At 41.4% G+C, this 19,078-nt stretch overlaps 1 protein-coding gene across 3 annotated transcripts in view; it reads left to right on the forward strand.

Moving 5' to 3' along the window:
- Nucleotides 1–19,078, forward strand: part of MOB3B (MOB kinase activator 3B) — a 179,330-nt gene that overhangs the window by 27,449 nt on the left and 132,803 nt on the right. The window contains exon 2 of one of the 3 annotated variants that reach the window (XM_081065240.1): nt 14,004–14,078. The exons of the other annotated variants lie outside the window; for them this stretch is intronic. The gene's annotated coding sequence lies outside the window, so the exon portion shown is untranslated. The remainder of the gene's footprint in view (nt 1–14,003; nt 14,079–19,078) is intronic. 3 annotated transcript variants of the gene reach the window in all.

Raw genomic sequence — 19,078 nt, forward strand, 5'->3', positions numbered from 1 at the left:
TGCTGTTAGGGCAACTCTCTTTTAGTCAGAAATGAGCTCTCCTCACTTGCTTCTACTCTCTCTTACGTTTGTGCAAAGGGGCATTTGCGAATGGTTTACCAAGACCATGGCATAACCAGCCTTCCCCTCCCCAACACACACATCACACACTTAATTCCAACAACTCCTCTAATTAATGGTCTAGTACAGCTCTTAAGATTCCCAAAGCCAATTAAACAGTGTTCACCCTTGTACCTCCCAGGAGATGGGGGAGTAGCTTGGCAAACGCTGTGATTGATATGAAAAGGAGCAACGTATTCCTAAGCACTCCGAGCCCTGTGGTTATTCTGAGTCACACACTTTCCACACAGTGGCCTTTTATCCTCAGTGCTTTTCGAGTGTGAGAACTCCACGAAGGCCACATGCGTGCACCACAGCGTTCCTGTGGCCGCCAGTCAAGGCCAAGAAAGAGGAGGGGCCGCAGGGAGTGACAGCCTGGGGGATGGGGCTGGCAGTTGTCTTTTGAATAGCATTTCCCTCTTCCCTGATCCTGTGGTCCAGAAGCTCTATCCATTCATATTCATAGTTTCCACCTCTCTGTACCGCCAAGGCCAGCTTCCTTTGCAGGTTGTATTTCCTTGCCTTCCTTGGATTTTCAGGTGAATTTTCTAAGAATCATTGAACTGCTTCAGAAAAAAAGATCTGCTAGTAGAAATTGGTGCTAGTTGGTAGAGAAATTCCTACTAGGAGGAGGAATTTGTTTAAAGAAGTTAATGCTGAATCTATATGGTAAGTTAACTTTGTGTTCACTAGTCTTTTTTTATTTTATTTCCTACTAATCAAGTAATTAGTTCTACATATATGAAGACTATATCATGCTGGTAAGAGAAAATATGAGGAAAACATTTTATATTCTGATTACAAAAGTAATAACGTATTTAGCATACAAAATATAAAACTATTATACAAAAATCCAGGAAAGTACATTTAAAATCACTCTATCCTACCATCTAGAGATAATTATGGTTCACTTTTGAGTTCAATTCTTTTCAGTCAATTTTTTTTTTTTTTTTTTTTTTTTTTTTAGGAAAGTGAGATAATTCTAGACATGCTATTTCATTATTTACTTGTTTATGTGTGTCGTGCAGGGCAGCCTGCGGTGTCTCAGCTCCCGCTCCCCATACAGGACATGGTGAGGGCAAAAAGGAACACCCATGGAGCCATAGGTAGGGGAGTCATACCACTACAGTCTCACTGGAGGCTGGATTCACACGACATGCGACCTGCTGTCCGCTTTTCTGCCAACCGACCGACTCCTACTCCCCAGTGCAGCCATGGCAGTTATATCAGTGGCCAATGGCTAACCGGCTACAGCCGACGGCCATCGACTACCCAAGCCAGCACCTTTCCACATGGGGCCGAGAGCCTGGAAACTGCTTTTTGGGGCTTTGTCCCCACAATGTGCAATAATAAATCATAAAGATTTTCATATCTTTACATATTGTATTAAAGCTTTTCAAAGGTCTCTATAGAATTACATTATATGGATACTGCATTATTGATATATTTTTGGAAAGATAGGTTTTTCCTATCTTTTTGAACAAGAAACAGTGTGGTACTACAGACATTCGTAAGCTGGCACATCTAAGCTTTGTGCACATCTATTATTTTTCATTTGGGAAAATTCCCAGAAGTGACCTGTGAGTTAAAAGGTATAGTTGAGCTTCATGGTGACTTTCAGAAAGGGTGTAGGAATTGGCCCCCCCCAATGACATGTTTAGGAGAGCCCCAAATAGGGAGCTTTTTAAAGAATGTCTTTGTGGGAAGCTGCTCTGAATATTCTTCGACTGCTTTTGCCTAGATATTTTTACCCCATGAAGAAGACTAACCATTTAAGTTTCTTAGCTTATAGGGAGAAGAAAGTGGAGTGCTGCCAACTATGAAAATGTTTGGAAAAAAGTCTGGGCCATCTTAACCATCATTCTAATTAACATTTGTTTTATATCATGAATGGAAAACCAATCTCTCTGTAAGAAAACATAAATGTCTGCTGGGGAACATGTATTTGCTTTGAGAACCTTTGGGACTAAGGAAATAAAATGCTTAATAACTGCAGCATAATGAGGCCACAGGGGTGCTGAAAGCATTAATTAAAGAATGGCTTTAAAAGTCATCAGAAGCCAAGGGAGATTCTGTGCTATTCAGGAGAAGGATTCAGTTCAGAAAGGTGGATTCCTTTGCTGACAGAGGTTAGTATGTGTGATTACCTGGGGTGACTTGATTAAATCAGAGCTGAATTTTAAAACACCTCATTACAGTGTCCCCTATTATAAATGTAATGCACCATGTTTATCAGAGTCCTATTATTCCACTGCGAAGATGAACCACAACCAACCACACCCATGTTTTTGAACATTTAGGCTTCAGAACTAACATTTTGAACATATCTGGAAAGGTTTAGAAATAGATACTGTACTGTCCATGTACACAGTGTGCCAGTTGGCAACAAAGGATCCACAAAGATTGGCCCTGCACTGACCAACTGAAAAAGAACTTGAGGTTGTGATGAAAGGAATCATGTTATAAATAGATCGAATTTGAGCAAGGGCTTCCTGGTGTTGTCTAATTTGAGCAAGAGCTTCCTGGTGTTAACTTTTCAGTGGTCCTGAGTTTAACGAGGTTTCTAACTCCTAGTAATACAACCAGATTTTGCTATTGTAGTTTACCTGGCAAACATAATCTCCACTTGTCCATGTGGTAAGTTGAACCATGTAAAGACTGTATGACTTAGTGGTACAAGCTGATGCTGACATGAAGGCCCAGCTGGAAAACTTGCTCTATTTTGTCATGAAAGCAATGAATGTATTTTGTTTGTTTGTTTGTTTGTCAACTCTTAATTACTCAGAAAACCTATAAACTGGAGTAGCATTGAGGATTAAAGCTGTTACAGGCCTTAGAAGAGAATCTGTGCTAACTATAATAATATATTGCCAGCATGATTGTTTTGTAAGAGATGTTGTCCCTTTGAGATATTGGGAACTATACTTACTATTCCCAAGGACAGAAGTCTTCACTTGAGAAAAGGGAGTTCTGGATCTTTCTTTTTCATGTTAGAGTAAAGGGAATTCTTGAAACTTTATATTTTTAGAGTGAATGTCCAGGATTGATCTTTCTTGATGGTTCTTTTGCCTGAATGTCAAACTCAATAACGTACTCAATCCCAACAACACTCATAATATGTGAGGTTCACCTAGTCGTTAAATATGAAGTTCAGACCCCTTTGGACGTTGACGTATTAACCAATAGCAATTTCCCTGAATGTCATTTATTCACCACATTCATGGTTGAATTGAAGGATCCACTTACTGACTCATAACTGAATTGCGTGCAGCAGCGTCTTGGGGCCCTGATGATGGGCTCCTTCCTCAGGGAGCCCGCAGCCCAGTGGAGCAGACAGGAGAATCCTGGGAGTGTGGTGAGAGCTACAGTGGAAGCGCACCCCCTGTGTTCAGGCATGGGGATGGAGTCGGTAAGGCTGCCTCAGAGTCTATCCCGTCTCCTTCAGCTTCCTTTATTTTATTTGAATTTATGACTGTTTTGCCCTAGAGCCTTGCTACTCCTATTAAGGCACGAAGGACAGCAGAATCTGCATCACTAGCAGTTTGTTAGAAATGCAGCGTCTCAGACCCCATCCAGACCTGCCTGGAGAATCATAACTTGCCTTTTCATAGGATCCAACTTTTGTGATTCAAATTCCTCAGATGTGGGTGGGGGAGGGGCACCATTACAAGTGCCTATTCTTTGAGAATGAGCAGAGAGGGCCCACTCTTGATCAATGGGCGTTGGAAGAATTTAGTAATAATAGCTCCCTTTCGTGGGTGTCTGTTGCCTGCCAGTGTGGCTGCTAAGTGACTTAAATATATGATCGTACTCATTTCTCTCTACAACCTGCAAGAAAGGAACGCTTATCCCCGTTTTGCACGTTAGAAAGCAGAGGCTCACAGAGACTGGCGGATTCATCCAAGGCTATGTAGCCAAGGGATTGCTGAGCCAGAATGTAAACCCAGGACTGCTCCTTTCCAGAGCCTCGCTCTTTCCACTGCAGGATTCACACAGACGCCCAGTCCTGGGACACATCCTCAGAGCTTGCTTTATACTTAGTTCCCTTTGTTTGTCAATTTCGTATTAGAAATTGAGTACACTAAACCCAAACAGTCTAAAACTGGAGTTAATTCTCTTCTGCCACAGAGAAAATTCATAATTGCTCTAAACTTGCTAGCATGATGCCTGGGAGCTGTCAGTTCCAGATACCGTTTTGGTTAGTGGTTGAATGCCATTGGTTTGTTTATTTGTAGTGCTAGATACGAGATGAATTACTTTTCTGAAAATCGTCCAGGTAGCTCCCACCTTAGGGGTCATTTAGGCAGCATTTGGCTGGCAGACTATGTGCCAGATACCTGTGCCTTAAGAGACCATTTCTTTGCTATTGGATATATTTAACTCAGGGAATGCTTTTTGAATCAGTTTTTTAAAGTTTTTTTTTTTTTTTTAACTGTTTTTCTTTTCAGTTTTTTTTCTGTTCAATTAAGGGAAAAGTGTGACATTTTATGATTGTTGTAACAAGTGTGAACATTATGAAGATATATGAGAAAAAGTTAATCTCTGCCCTCATTTTCCTTCTCATTTCCTTCCTCCCACTTCCTCCACAGACTGGCTTCTATTGTTCCACACCTTTCTCCTTCCTCATGCAAACACACACAAATAGATACGTGCATATACAGGGTTTTCAGTTTTACAAAAAATACTCTGCAATTTGCTTTTAATGTGCCATGGACATGCCTCCCTCTACTCTCAAATCTCATTTACAGAATTCTTTTTTCTTCACTAAAAGGGTTCTCAATTTGACTTGTGGGAGGGAATGAGAAGACTGTTTTCAATGTAGGCATCTCAGACTGGAGTTTGAGATATACTTATACAGGTGGTGATGCCAAATAAAAGGTGCTCATAAAATATTAAAATGTGTATATTGACCTTTAAGGAATCATCTATCAATATGGAATATAGAAAAAGAATGGTTGATTCTGATATATCTTTTTTTTCCCACTCTCAACAACTAAGCAGCTGATTGACAGCAACTATTTTGGGGAAGAAAATAAGCCTTATTCTGGCAAAATTATCGTGGGGCCTAAAATATCCTAAAAGTTTGCTGCACTGTTTTCTCCATGGGTGTTGCTGTACTCTCTTGCATAATTTCAAAGCCATGCCATTATTTGAAAGAAAAACATTTTCTTCCTTAATAAACAGCATGAATACACTTCTGTTTTCTCATTTTCTAACTTTCTGCTTTACATGGAATTGGCACCAAATTCCTCAGCATGAAGGCGTCAGTTTTGTATTTTGACAGCAGAGGTAGCCTCAAATGAACAGGTATAAATAACATATCTCATACTTTTTAGTTACGGACTGCATGTTAATTTTGTCCATACTATAGAATTATCTTATTCATGTGATGAAATTATATGTATATATATATGAGGAGTTTAAAAGTGTAAAGTACTAGGAACGTTTGTTGCAATTATTATCGCTATTATTATTGTCTTCCTTTGCCTTGATATACGTTTTTTTCTAAATTGACAAAAAAAAGGCTCTATGGTGTATTATTTGGGGCTTTGATAAACAATCTTTTTGTTCCGGTTGTTGTCATTGTTGTTACAATCTACCTTCTCCTTCACTTTTCTGTTCTTCCATCTGGCATCACCTTGAGCTTCCCATGGTGCCCACAGCATCTGATGGCATTTATTTAAAGTGATTCTAGTTTCACGTGGCTCTATTTCATTGGAAATAAAGGCATCGTGGTCTAGTGCAAAAAGCACTGGAAGGACACTCAAGAAACCTGGTTAGGTGGCCTTGGAGCTATTTCACTTGGGAACCTTAGCGCAAGTCAAGTAAGCTCTGTATACGTCCTTTCCCACCCCTCCCTCTCATTCCTGAACCACAGCAGCTTCTTCCCCAACAGATAAAGTGCTTTCTGCCTTTTCGTGTCTCCCACCAGACAAACTCCTGCTCATCTTTAAATGACCACCTTCAAATCTCATCTCCTATCGGAAGCTTTTCTGGAGTCTCTCTCTTAAATATTATTAATTACTTCTTCCTCTTTAAGCAGACTCATAATTCTGCTAACACTCAAGATAATACTTTTAATATATTATTGTGGTTTTGTGTGTGTGTGTGTGTGTGTGTGTGTGTGTGTGTCTATAAACCTCCCTCACTAAACCGTGAGCACCTTGGTGGCAGGGACTGGTGTCTCGGTCATCTTTGTCCCTGCAGGGCATAGAACTTGCCTGATGCAAAGTAGGTTTTCTATCCCTGTTACTCACTCCTCAGTTTCCAAAAAAGGAAATAGATTTTTTTCTTATCTGATGTGATGGTTCACTCCCTGGCGGCCTCTGTGTGCTTTTCCTTGCAGCTCTGGCACCCTGCAAGCTACCCTCCAACCCTCATCTCCACCTCACTCCCACCCACAGTTTGCATTCATCTCCCACTTAGGGAAATCCATGCCTCCCCACCTCCACACTCTACACCACACTCTACACCACCAATTATTTAAACCACACTCTACACCACCAATTCTCTCTTCGCATGCCGAGAGAAATGAGCTTAGTGATTTTGAAAACTGTCAAGGCAAGAGTGGCTTGAGTTCAAGATGAGGGAGTTAATCCCCATTGCACTTGTTTTTGATTTAAGTCCATTTTACTGCTTTTAAGAGTGAGCGCCCAGGATTAGCAGCTGCTGGGTATCGGTCTAAGGTCCAACCTAAGCCTTTGCAGAGGCACCTGCTGCTTTCAGAACTGCCTGGGAGTGAGGGAATTCCCACACAAAAGGCTTCTGTTGGATTTCTAGCTGAGAAAGCTTAAATGACAAGGGAAGAAAACCAAAAGTGAAAGAGGAGGATGAACCAGGAGAAGTAAAAGGGAATACTCTTAACAAAAAGCTGTGCTATGGCAAAGAGTATGTATGAATATGAAACACTGGTGAAAAGCTGGAAAACAAGTCTAAAATGGCTGGATAGAAAACCTGGTGGCAACATCGAAATTTTCCAAAACGAGACTGAGAACCATAGTTATCTAACCCTCCCCCCCCCCACACACCAGACAGCATCATTTGAAATCACGTCTGGCTTTTTCAGTCTGTGCAAGTTACCCGTCCTTCCAGAATAAGTAGGAACAATTCTGAGCCCCTGCCATGGGATGGTTATAACCTTATACCAGTCCTTCCTTCAGCCGTGGCATGAGATAAGTGGGCACAGACAGCCTGGAAATGTACATTAGGTAAATAAGCCTCACTTCCCCCAAGTGTGGACCTCTGTCGCTGTGTGCTGCTGGCTATGCAAAGAAATCTTCCCTGTGACTGAGTCAGTGCTACTCAGTGTTGTGTCATGAACCCTCCATAGATGTGATGCCAATCCTGAATCTCTGTGTAAGAAATTGTTAGTTCACTATGATATTTGCTGGTCTGAATATCCAGCTGAGTTAGGTGGTATGGTAAGAGTTCTGAGTCACGTACTCTGGCTGCTACTACAGCAACTGTCACACTGGAAGAGCTAAATGCAGGACGATTTTGTGTTTATTCTGCCTCTTGCTCTCCCTTCTCTGCCTCTCACGGTTACAGCATGATAGGAAACCCCTTGGTAAGGGAATTTGGGAAAATCCTTTATAGACTTCCAGTCTCAGGGACAATACAGAGCTGAGCCTAGGAGGGCAGGTGTGAGGCTCAGAGACAGCAGATAGTTCTGTGGAATACGGCATACTTCCTGGGACCTGAGATGATGTAAAAAAGGATCTGAAAAAACTAGAGTGATGGTGAAGGAAAGACCTAGGAACTGCAAGCTTCAGCTGTGTTGTGAGGGGTCACAGATGAATTCGGTGTGCCCTGCTCAGGCTTTCTCACTTTCCAGTTCTCACTTGCCCGTCTTTATGCATTGGAAGCTCCTCCCGCTCTGGCAAGGTGTGCTGCGTCCCTCTGGTCTCTGTGCACAGGTATCTTCCTCAAAGAAGCATTCCTGGGCCACCATCTAAACTAGCCCTTGCCCCCTTGTCTTCTCTTGTAGCAGTGTTCTTTTCATTCTTAGCACACAGCACAATTTGTTCCTGTATATCGTGTGTGTGTTGAATGGCTTCTCCCCCACCAGACTCTAAGCTCATTAAGATAAGAATCATGAATGTTTTGTTCACCACAGCAAACCCAGCCTGACATAGCAGGTGCTCAAGAAATAGTGGTTGGACAAATTAAATGTAGGTTTTGATGCTTTAATTGTAGCGGCTTGAATATCACCTCAGAGCATTTGCACTTATATGGTTAGCAATAGTTAATAGTAATAAGCAAGTGACAAATCTGTGTAGAGGTATTTGATATGACTTTTATTGTTATTAATGTTTTATCAATATGTGGACTGGATGCCAAAGAGATAGCTGCTGAAACTGTCCACCTAGCAATGGAAAAAGCTGGTCTAGAGCTTGGGTGAGTGGTCTGTTTAAAAATAGTAGTGGCAAGTGCAGTTTTCCAGGGTGGTTTATGTGTCGTCAGAGTTAAAGGCCAGGAGTCAAGTTTCCATTAACTGAGGTGTCATGGTTCCTGTCACTATGGCTCAGAGTCCTAGGCTAGCCCATCCAAGGTGGGTACTTGGACCTGGCTGTGTGGAGATAGTTTATTGGCTGGTACCCTGGTGAGCCTGATGCCTGGATATGAGTGCCTGCAGAAAAAGCCCAGGATGCATGGGATCCTTAGATCAGAGAGAGAGGGAGAGGGAGGGAGGGAGAAAGAGAGAGAGAGAGCGAGCTGAGGGGTTGATTTATGCAGGGCAGGTGCATGGCTCCGGAGGTGAGCCAGGTGAGCTGACCTGAAATGCAGCAGGAACAATGTCTGGAACAAACAAGGGAATCGTCCTGGCACCGCTGCCCATGGAGCTTATATGGTGGCCCTTTAACATGGATGAAGTGACTCCAACGTTGAGGCTAACAGCAAATATTTGTCAAGTTCTTTACGGTTTTTATTTAAAATAGAAATAAGCTCAAAATAATGGACATCAGTGTGTTCTCTGCCTACCGCTCCCCACCCATGAGCTTCGCTCAGGGAGAAATGTGCACTTCCTATGGTTTCCTGCTCCACCCGCGTTTTTGTTTTGCTTCATTTTGTTTTTAATAGTGGTCCATTATAACTGGAAGTACAGAGACTACCTTCTCAGCCCCCACCTGGTAAGCGGAAGACTGCCTTTGCAACCCGGGGAGACCTTTTGGATCAAGGAGTCTGTGCAGGCTTTGACTAGCCCTTCCTTCCCCCTTCTCTCCCAATGAGTGGGACTCTCTGAAGGGGAGCCCTTATGAAGGACCCCCCATCACTTCTCTTTGCAGCCTGTCTTTAGACCCAGATTATCTTGATAGGTTGTGTGTTTTCAGAAGAGTATTCATTATGAAGTGCAGGTAACATCTCTTACTTGGGACAGCCTTTCCCCCCAAAGACTTAGACAGAACTTGGCCTGAACCCTAATTCCTGGTACTGTGAATTCATCATGGCCCCTCACCGCTTCTCTGACCCTTCTTTTGCTCTCTGTCCCCTTCACCCCTGCCTTCCCCCACCCCTTCTTTTGCTTTTCTGTCCCTGCTCCTGAATTGTGCACCCTCCTTATTTATTTCTACTCAGAATCCAATCTGGATTCCTAGCCTTATCCTTTCTACAAGAAATTCTGTGGAAATCAGCATTTTCCTGGGTCTGTAGTTCATTAATGATTTCATGAGAGGTGGGAGCAGCGGAGGAACCATATCAGCCGTGACTGAGCTCTACCATATCCGCCTGCATTGCTTTATGTTCTACCAGCTGTCTCTTTCCTCCAGCTGCACACGGGACCGGTCTTCATGACTTTGAGGCCCCGGATCTTCTGCCCACACTTATATCGATCGTGTCAACACGCACCCACACCCCACGTTAAATCTAAGTTTTTGCTGCGGGAAATGAAAAGCATTTCTATAGTTTGGCCTTTGAAATTGACTATAAGTAACTCATTCAGTTTTGATTGGCTCAGATTTCTAAGGCGTTATATAGTTGTGAGTTCTTATAAAGTGAGAAAATTTAACCTACCAATTGTGTTCCTATAGAATAACATATTGTTGAATATTAGGTTTAACAATTAAGAAGGAAACATCGTGTACTTGTAGACGTGTACTTAAACATTTGGTGTTTTTTGTTGTTGTTTTTCTCTTTGTATTCTGGAAACAACTATCTATCATGAGCCTTCAAAGATTTATGTGCAGCCCATAAACAGATTTGACCGTAGGCATGGTAGCTGTGCTTTCCAGTAGATGAGACAGCTTAGGCAGGAGGCCTGTCCGCAGGCAAGACCTTGTAGGAAGGGTCAGTCCCACCATGGCTGCATTCCTAGCCAGGAGCGGCCCCATTCGGCCTATCTGTTTACTCCTTGTGCCTTCTGGGATTATGATACACACAATTTTCTTTGTCTCATTATATACATTTTTGCAGAGCCCAGCTGAGTTCTAAAATAGCCATCTGGTGCATTCCGTATACAGGGGTTTCGTCAGAAACCTCAAGCAACCTTTAGAGAATGCTTCACTGGGGAGTGGATTTGGTTTAAAGTGTGGAAAGGAAGATGAAGGCATTCTGGCTGGGGCACGAGCCTGGGAAGAGGTGTGGAGGCAGGGGCTGGGCTTGGCCAGGTCTGAAAGACCGTAGAAGCCACGATGCACATGTGGGACCTTACCTCATAGGCCACGGGGAAGATATTCTAGACTGGCTCAAATGACAGACTCAGAGTAGCAGAAGGTGAATAAACATTGATTCTTCTTTTCCCTTCTTTGCTCCCTCCTTTCAGGCATTTGTAACGTCACTATTTTTATTAACAGCTAGATAAACCCAGGTGTCCGATAAGCCCCAGAAGAGACTTGGTTGGTGTAAGCAGAACTGATGGAACAAACATCCAAACATTATTTGGAGTTTTGAGTGACCACTGGTGTTCCATGTACTTTATGTCTGGATTATTCAGTGTTTTCCCCATCCTTTAATGTTAGGTCTCTTCAGCCAAATGATAAGGTTTGAACAGGGTGGAAATTATAGGGTATGGACCACATTGGTGTTTTAGTATAAGCCATCTCTTCCATTCATGTTGCAAGGGTTTGCAAGGGATGTTCTTTTTTTCTTTTATTTACCATGCTCTTTGCTTCTTTGTTTCATTTTCTCTTTTTCCCTCCTCTCTACTGGATTCATAGCATTTTTTCAGTGTGTGTTCTTTAAAAAATTAGTAGCCTATGTGTAAAAATCAGATTTCCCACAAAGCACTGAATTTCCAGCTTTCTTGACATAGCGTACCCCACTCCAGGCCCCACTCCACTCTTTGGTCCTCCTGACTCTGAGGAAACATCAGTTACCATTTCATTTGAGCTGTTGCTTTCGGATACTTGATGTTTACTCATTTATGTGACCTAGCCTGTCCAGGAGGCATTGAGTGTGTTACCGTCTTTTATTATTAGCTGGAGCATTCAGTGGATTTACTTGTCATTACTGATGGGTTTTAATTCTTGTCTGCCAGAATCTTTTGTGCTTTCTCATTGTCCCACAATTTCTGTGTTTTATTCTTTCTAGTCCTGTATTCTTTTGGATTGATTGTTTTATGGTATTTTTGTTTGTTTGTTTTGTTTTGTTTTGTCTCACTCCACATTTTCTTCTGTACCACTCCAAAAATTATACTGCCTGGTTTTATTCTTTGAGTGGTTAACTAGTAATCACAGCATGTATCTTTAACTTACCCAATTCTAAAGTAATCAATATTTTCACCTTCCTCTGAACACCCTTCCCGCTTATGTCCCCCCAAATCTAGTCTTTTTGTGTATTTTAAGTCTATGTATTTCTTTCTTTTTAAAATCCCACAAGGCATTGTTCCTTTTATTGTTTTATAGAGTCAATGCTTGCATTGATTTACCTATATATAATATGTACCACTTTCTGTCCTCTTAATTTTTTCCTGTATTTCAGACTGTCATGTCTTATATCCTTGCATTCCTTCTTATATCTCCTCATATATGTCTTACATCTGTGATCCATTTCCTTTTGCTTGAACTCTATTCTTTAGTATGTCCTTTAGTGAGAATCTGCTAGTGACACGTTCTTTCTGGATTTATTTGTCTGTGCATGTCTCCTTTGAGTGTTCTTTTTTCCCTTTTCCTCTTCTACTACTACTTTGGAAGTTATATATTTTATTTCTTCCTTATTTCTCCTAAAACTACAATATGGATGCTTAGCTTTAAAATTTTGTTTTATATTCACAATTGCTATTCTTCTACCAAACAATACAAGGACCTTAGAATATTGTAAGGTAATTGCCATTCTACATTATTTCTAATAGTTTAGTTCCAAGTTGTTTATAACTCCTCCCACCATTAATCTTAAAATTTTTTTTTAAACCGTAGGGTGTTTTGCTATCATGTTTATTACCTTCTTTGCTCTTCATTGTTTATCTTACTTTTTTTAGTTTAATTTACTTCATATTGAAATATATGATTACTGTTTACTATTTTTTTCTAAATTTTTTTTCTAAGAGTGTTTATGAATTGGATATTCTCTTCTTTTTTTGTATGAATGTGTCTTTATTTCACATTCATTTTCTGAGCAGTAACTTAGTTAGGTATAGAATATTAGTTTGATAGTTCTTTTTTTTTTACCCCTTTGAACATGTTATCCCATTGTCTTCTGGCCTCCATGTCATTGATAAAAAAAAGTCTGCTGCTAATCAGATTGCCATTATTAGGTGGGTAACCTATTTTTTTCTCTCTAGTTGCTTTCACGACTTTCTCTTTGGCTCTGGTGTTCTGCAGTTTACCACAATGTGTCCGTGCGTGTGTGCGCGTGTGTGTGTGAGTGTGTACGTATGTGTTTCTTTTGCTTGGGATTTGTGATGTTTCAAATGAAGAACACAGGTATTACTATAATTCTATTAAATTCTCAGCCATGGTCATTTCAATATTGCCTCTTTCACAATCTGCGACTCCTGGAACTCCAATTAAGTATATATTTTATTTTCTCAATCTACTTTCTGCATCTTAAAACCTCTCTTTCCCATTTTTCTGTCTGTTTTTTTTCTCTCTCTGCTACAGTATGAGTAATTTCTTCAGACACATCTTTCATGATACTAATTCTCTTTTCAACGGTATCTAAAATACAACTTAACATTGTAGTTTTACTTTTTAGAATTCTATTTACTTCTTTGTTTCAAATCTGACAATTTTTTGTCTTACAAGCTGGTTATTTCATTTTAAAAATACTTTTAAACATAGTTAGTTTTTAGAGCTATCAGAATATTCTATTACCCTTAGATCTTGGGGTACTAATCCTGCTTGCTGTGTATAAATAACCATTACCTTCTGACTGGTCTGATTTAACAAAGGTCTGATTTGTTCAGCAGGAATTGTTTATTCTGAGGGAGCCTTGTGAGTCCTGAGTTATGAAAATATTTTTACAGAGCAATTTGAGTTTGCTTCTACAGAGATTTCTCTGATCCAAGGAACATTTTTTATGGTGATTTATTAATTCAGGATTCTTTCACAATCTAAACAATGAGAATTTGGGCAACATGCTTGTGCATAGCACAGGCTTGGTGTTTCGTTTTTTTCACTATATGCATTTTTTTTTCACCCTGAAACTGGGTCAGAATACAGACTTACTTGTCTCCTTCCTGAGCTACTGGGGAATAGTGGTAGTTTTTCTACTGTATTTACGTGTAGAGGGAGGTTTTCAAGAAGTCTAATTGTATGTAGTTATATCATTTCCAATCTCCTTTCTTGCATGGGCCCAGGGCCACGTCACCTGTCCTCACCTGGTCATTAAGATCCCAGCCCTAGGCTCCTAAGCAGCTGTCCTCAGATGCAACCACCTCTGGTGATGCAGCATTTTCTCATGCCTACTACTTTGGCTTTGGATTCTCCATTCATTTCTGGCCTGTACTTTTCAAAGATTGTATTTTATAGGTCTGTGAAGTACATTCTCAAGACGGTCACATTGAATTATGTTTTATATGTGTTTGGAACTGAAGGAGGATCTGGGTAAGTTTAATATATATATAATTTTTTAAAAATAATTTGTTCTCAAAGTATTTATTGGCTACCTGTCGTGTACCTGGCTTTGTTATAGGTGCTAGGGTTCAACAATAGACAAAGTCTTTGTTTCTATATAGTTTATATTCTCAAGGGGAAGACAATACAAACAATAAATAAAAATATACAGTAAAATCAGATGGAGCTATGAAGAACATTAAAGCAGGATAATGGGAGAGAGAGAGAGAGAGAGAGAAAGAGACTGGTGTGTGTGTGTGTGTGTGTGTGTGTGTGTGTGTGTGTGTGTGTGCGCCTTATTTTGGATGGCAAAGGAAGCTTCTCTGAGGAGGTGACCAGAGGCTTACATGATGTGGTGAAGAGTCATGTTGGTATCCAGGGTCAGTCTGGGTCCTCCAAGAAGCAGACACCCAGACAGGATTAGCAATGTAAGAAAAGTCTAAGGCAACCCCTGTAAGCAAGACTGGTGTCCGGTACAAAATGAAAATGTGGGTCCCTTTTGTCAAGATGGACACAGGAGAGCATTCAACCAAGTACAGGGCCCTTTTGCGTGCTCTGCTCTGACTCCTGGGGAAAATGGGATGGGAGCTGGTGGGAGCCTGGGAGAATCATCAGATTGTGACATGAGTCTGACCCCAGGTGAAGAAGAGAGGGGAGGAAGGAAGGTTGACTGGAAGCTTCCTAGAGCACTGTGCTGTTCTAAGAGAATTTGACAAGGCTGTTGGAGAGTCCTTGAGCCAAAGACATCTGTCAGGGAAAATTTTTATCTCCCAGGAACAGGCTTGCCTTGGTATCTCTGTCATTCTTAGTCACTGACTAGAGTAGGTTTGAGATGGCATGGCTTCAGCATAAATGCAGAGATAGATTTCAGAGCATAGCAGGTATAACTCCTGGTCAATTATGCTACTAGCTACCTTGGATGGCCACAAGGTATATTTTGATGGCAACCATACTTGGTAGAGAGCTTTCCAGGAAGAAGGAAGAGTGATTGCAAAGCCTCTTGTTATGGGTGGAAGTATATCCGCCCAAAATTCATATATAGAAGTCCTAAGCACCAGTACCTCAGAATGGGACTTAATTGGGAAATAGAGTCATTGCAGTTATAATTAGTTGAGATCACACTAATCCATGCAGACTGGTATCCTCATAAAAAGAGGAAGTTTGGACACAGACACACACATGGCAAGAACACAATCTTTGGGATGAAGTGTCTGGAAGCCAAGGAACACTGAAGATTGCTAGCAAAACACCAAGTAAGGAGAGAGGCATGGGACAGATCCTTCCCTAGAGCCGACTGCCCCGCCAACACCTTGATGTCTGTCTTCTAACCTTCAAAACTATGACACAATTAATCTCTGTTATTTAAGCCACCCAACTTGTGGTACTTTGTTATGGCAGCCCTAGCAAAGTAGACCCCTCAAATGATAGTGAACTTGGTGTGTTCGAGAAACATCAAGGAGGCCAATGTGGATAGAGATTAGAGAGAGGGAAAATTGTGGAGAAAGAGGTATCCAGGGGGTAGATCTATAGATCATGGATTTGTGATTCAACATAGCAACTTTGATTTGTATTCTGTCGGTAATGGGACGACTTACAGGGTTTAGAGAAGGAACTGACCTGAAGTACCAGTCTGGCTATTGTCTGGAAATAGATTGTAGAGATGGAAGCAGGGCAATGAGTGAGGTCCATTGCAGCTGCCCAAAAAAGAGAGGACAGTGGCTTGGACGAAAGGAGTATTTGTCGAGGTGGTGAGAAGTGTGGGATATGTTGGCAATTTGAAGGTAAAGTATATAGTTTACTGATGGATTGGGTGAGCAGTTTGAGGGAAAGAGGAGAGTCAAGAATGATCTCTCTCTTCTTTCTTCTTTCTACTTTTTTTTTTGTTTTTTGTTTGTTTGTTTGTTTACCTATAGCAACTAGATAACTACAGTTGTTATTTTCTGATATGGGAACACTGGAAGTTACAGAAATGGAAATCTAGATATGTGCAATGTTTTAAAAGTCTCACATTGTTTCGCAACTTTTTCATTTTCACGGATTTCTTTCTATGTCAGTCCAGATACACCAACCTCATTGTATTTTGAGGGCTGCCCAGTATTTCTTGTATGAATGTGCCACACTTGATTGAACTAAGTCCCTCCCAATGGATTTTTGCTTTGTCCCTTTTTTGTGTGTAATTATAAACAATGATACTTGAAAGCCTTTATTATTTATGTCTCACTTCATAACCAAATACCCTAGAACTTAGTGACTTAAAAATAACAACATGCGTTATGTCACCGTTTCTCTGGGTCAGGAATCAGAGCTTAGCTGGGTTCTCCAGTTCAGGGTCCTTCTACATAAGGCTGTCAGACAGATATAGGCTGGGGCTGCAGTCATCTCTAGGATCAACTGGGGAAGGCTCTGCGCTTACTCAGTGAGTGTTGGCGTGTTCAGTTCCTAGTGACCTGTTGGTCTAAGTTCCTTTATTCCTCCCTGGCTGTTGACTGGAAGCCCCCTTCAGTCCCTTGCTACCTGAGCCTCTCTGTAGGAGAGCTCACACATGGCAGCCGGTTATATCCGAGTGAAACAGTATGTGATCAAGACAGAAATCACAGTCTTTTATAACCTAATCCTGTTTGCTGTACTCTGTTCACTAGAAGTAAGTCACTACGTCCAGCCCTCACGCAGGTGGAGAGGATTATTCAAGGTCCACAGATACCAGGAGGCAGAGGTCATTGGGTGCCATCTTAGAAATCAGCCAGACGCAGTACTCCACTACAATTGTCTTTTGAGAGATAAGTTAAAGGGTTTGCTAAGAGAAAAGGCATACATATTTTAAAACTTAAAGTGTAACACTAGACTTCTTTTCAAAATTTGCTCCCAATTTCAAAGTTCATCTTGAAGGGACTGTTGGCTATTGCCTGAGAGAAAGAGCTGTAGATCCTCAAAGAGCCTTTGCCAGGTTTTGTCATGAATATCTTCCTTTCATCCTTTTCCCTTGCCTCTCCAGCATTTCCCAGAATAGGAAATAGCTGTGTGTCTCATAACAGAAATGAGTGGAAGGTTCTAACCAGCAGGTACACATCATACCTGTCAACATGGCAACTAGTTTAATAGTCTAGGGTATGCTGACCTGGGCTGTGCCATGAAAAATGTCATTGCCTTCACTTCTTTGCTGGCTTGGATGACGTTTATTCAGCCAGCCTTCGTGAGAGAAATGGAAAAGTAGTAGCCAGGGCAGGAGAGGTAGGTTGGGCCAATGAATACTAGGGAAACTCCACTTGAATCATTTTTTCTAAATCCTCAGGAGTTTCTGGTAGGCTGTGGAATAATGACGTGTACATTTATTTTATCATTAGTCAGAAGACACCTGTACGTAAAGGTCCTCTTATGTTTATTAGGATATGGTTGGAGGCAATGCAAATTCAGAATTACTTGATCTCCTTCCCACACCATCTGTGGTGGCTTTATAAAATGAAATACACTCTAAACCTAGACTATTACAAAAAAAAATGACACAATTGGTGCTTCATGTCTATGGCTGCTCTCAGGTCAGGTGCCCCAGGTGAAAGCTTCGCCTGTCTGGGCAGCTTCCCAAATGGAAGCCAAGGTGCTGTCTTCTCTTACTCCTGTGAGCAAGGTGAGGTGGAGTGCAGAGCTGAAGAGGATGCGTGATGTCTGATGACCTTGAGGGAACATCTTGATGGCGTCCATCATCTACTTCCCCTGTTTGTAGCCCTCCGGGTGAAGGGACTGGAATTCCACCGCACTCTGTCCCCACTTTCCACTTTCAGGTCCCCTGTGTCATCCCCCAGAAACCACAAGTCCCTCCTTGATTTGGACCAGTTTAAGGACCTAGCTGTCTGGGCAGCAGATCCATCTCTGCTTGTGATGCCAGCTTGGAAAGCTTCTCTGACTGGACATCTTGAAGGCCAGGGCCCTGCCTCCTTCCTGTCTGGCCCCTCCTGTGAGCTGGTGCCTCCAGACCACGAGGAGTGACTCCTTGTCCCAGCACGACCCCACTTGCCCCCCTTTTCTCGCCCAGAGGCCTATGCAGGTTGTGTTTATATTCACAAGATTGCTCTGCAAGATGAGAAAAACGTGTGCTTGATTCAGGACAGCAAGCCCAGCCGGGTGGATTGCATTCCCTGCAGAAATGAGGATCGTAGTGTAGTGGATTTTCAAAGCTGAAATAAATCAGGGCTCCTTGGCCATACTGCCCTGGTCTGTCAGGTTTTGTCTTTTTCAAGAAGCCACTCTGGGTTAGGGCAAATGAGAGGAGACCAATTTAGGACCAGCTCATTGTATAATCACTCTACAGTCTGGGAACAGCCATCTTGTAATTAGAATATAAATATTTGCAAAGGTTTGTGTCTTGATCAGTTTTGTAAAGGTCTGCATTTGAGATGTGCTCAAGTGGCTCTGGTTTTCTGCTTTTTTTTCTTTTAATATGACAATCTTACTTGTCTTTGTGGAACTGTTTTTTCATCTTTAACTATATTTAGCCTTTGAACTTTTTTTAATGAACTAAAGTTGGTGGAAGAAATGTTTGTGGTTATATACTTATCAGTGTTTTTATAGGTTCCTTCACTTCCTTATTCTAAAAGAAGTTTGAGTCATCTGGCACCTACATAAAAATCAAACACTATTTAAATTTGGGGAGCTGCTTTTATTTATTTATTTATTTGTTTGTTTTAATAAAACGCAATTTAAGGAGAGAGTAGGAGATAGCAAACACCTATTTTGGTCTCTTGCTGGGCGATTGCTGTTTTCCTACCGTGTTTCCCTGAAAATAAGACCGGGTCTTACATTAATTTTTCCTCCAAAAGGCGCATTAAAGCTTATGTTCAGGGGATGTCATCCTAACAAATCATTCTAGGGCTCATTTTCCAGTTAGGTCTTATTTTCGGGGAAACAAGGTAGGAATGATGAGACGGTGTTTCTGTTTTTCCCCTTCTTTCTTAGAACAAATATAGGAAATCTCTAACGGAGGCTTTCTCAACAAGGCA

Source organism: Rhinolophus hipposideros (genome assembly GCF_964194185.1).
Source record: "Rhinolophus hipposideros genome assembly, chromosome: 11".
NCBI lineage: Eukaryota > Metazoa > Chordata > Mammalia > Chiroptera > Rhinolophidae > Rhinolophus > Rhinolophus hipposideros.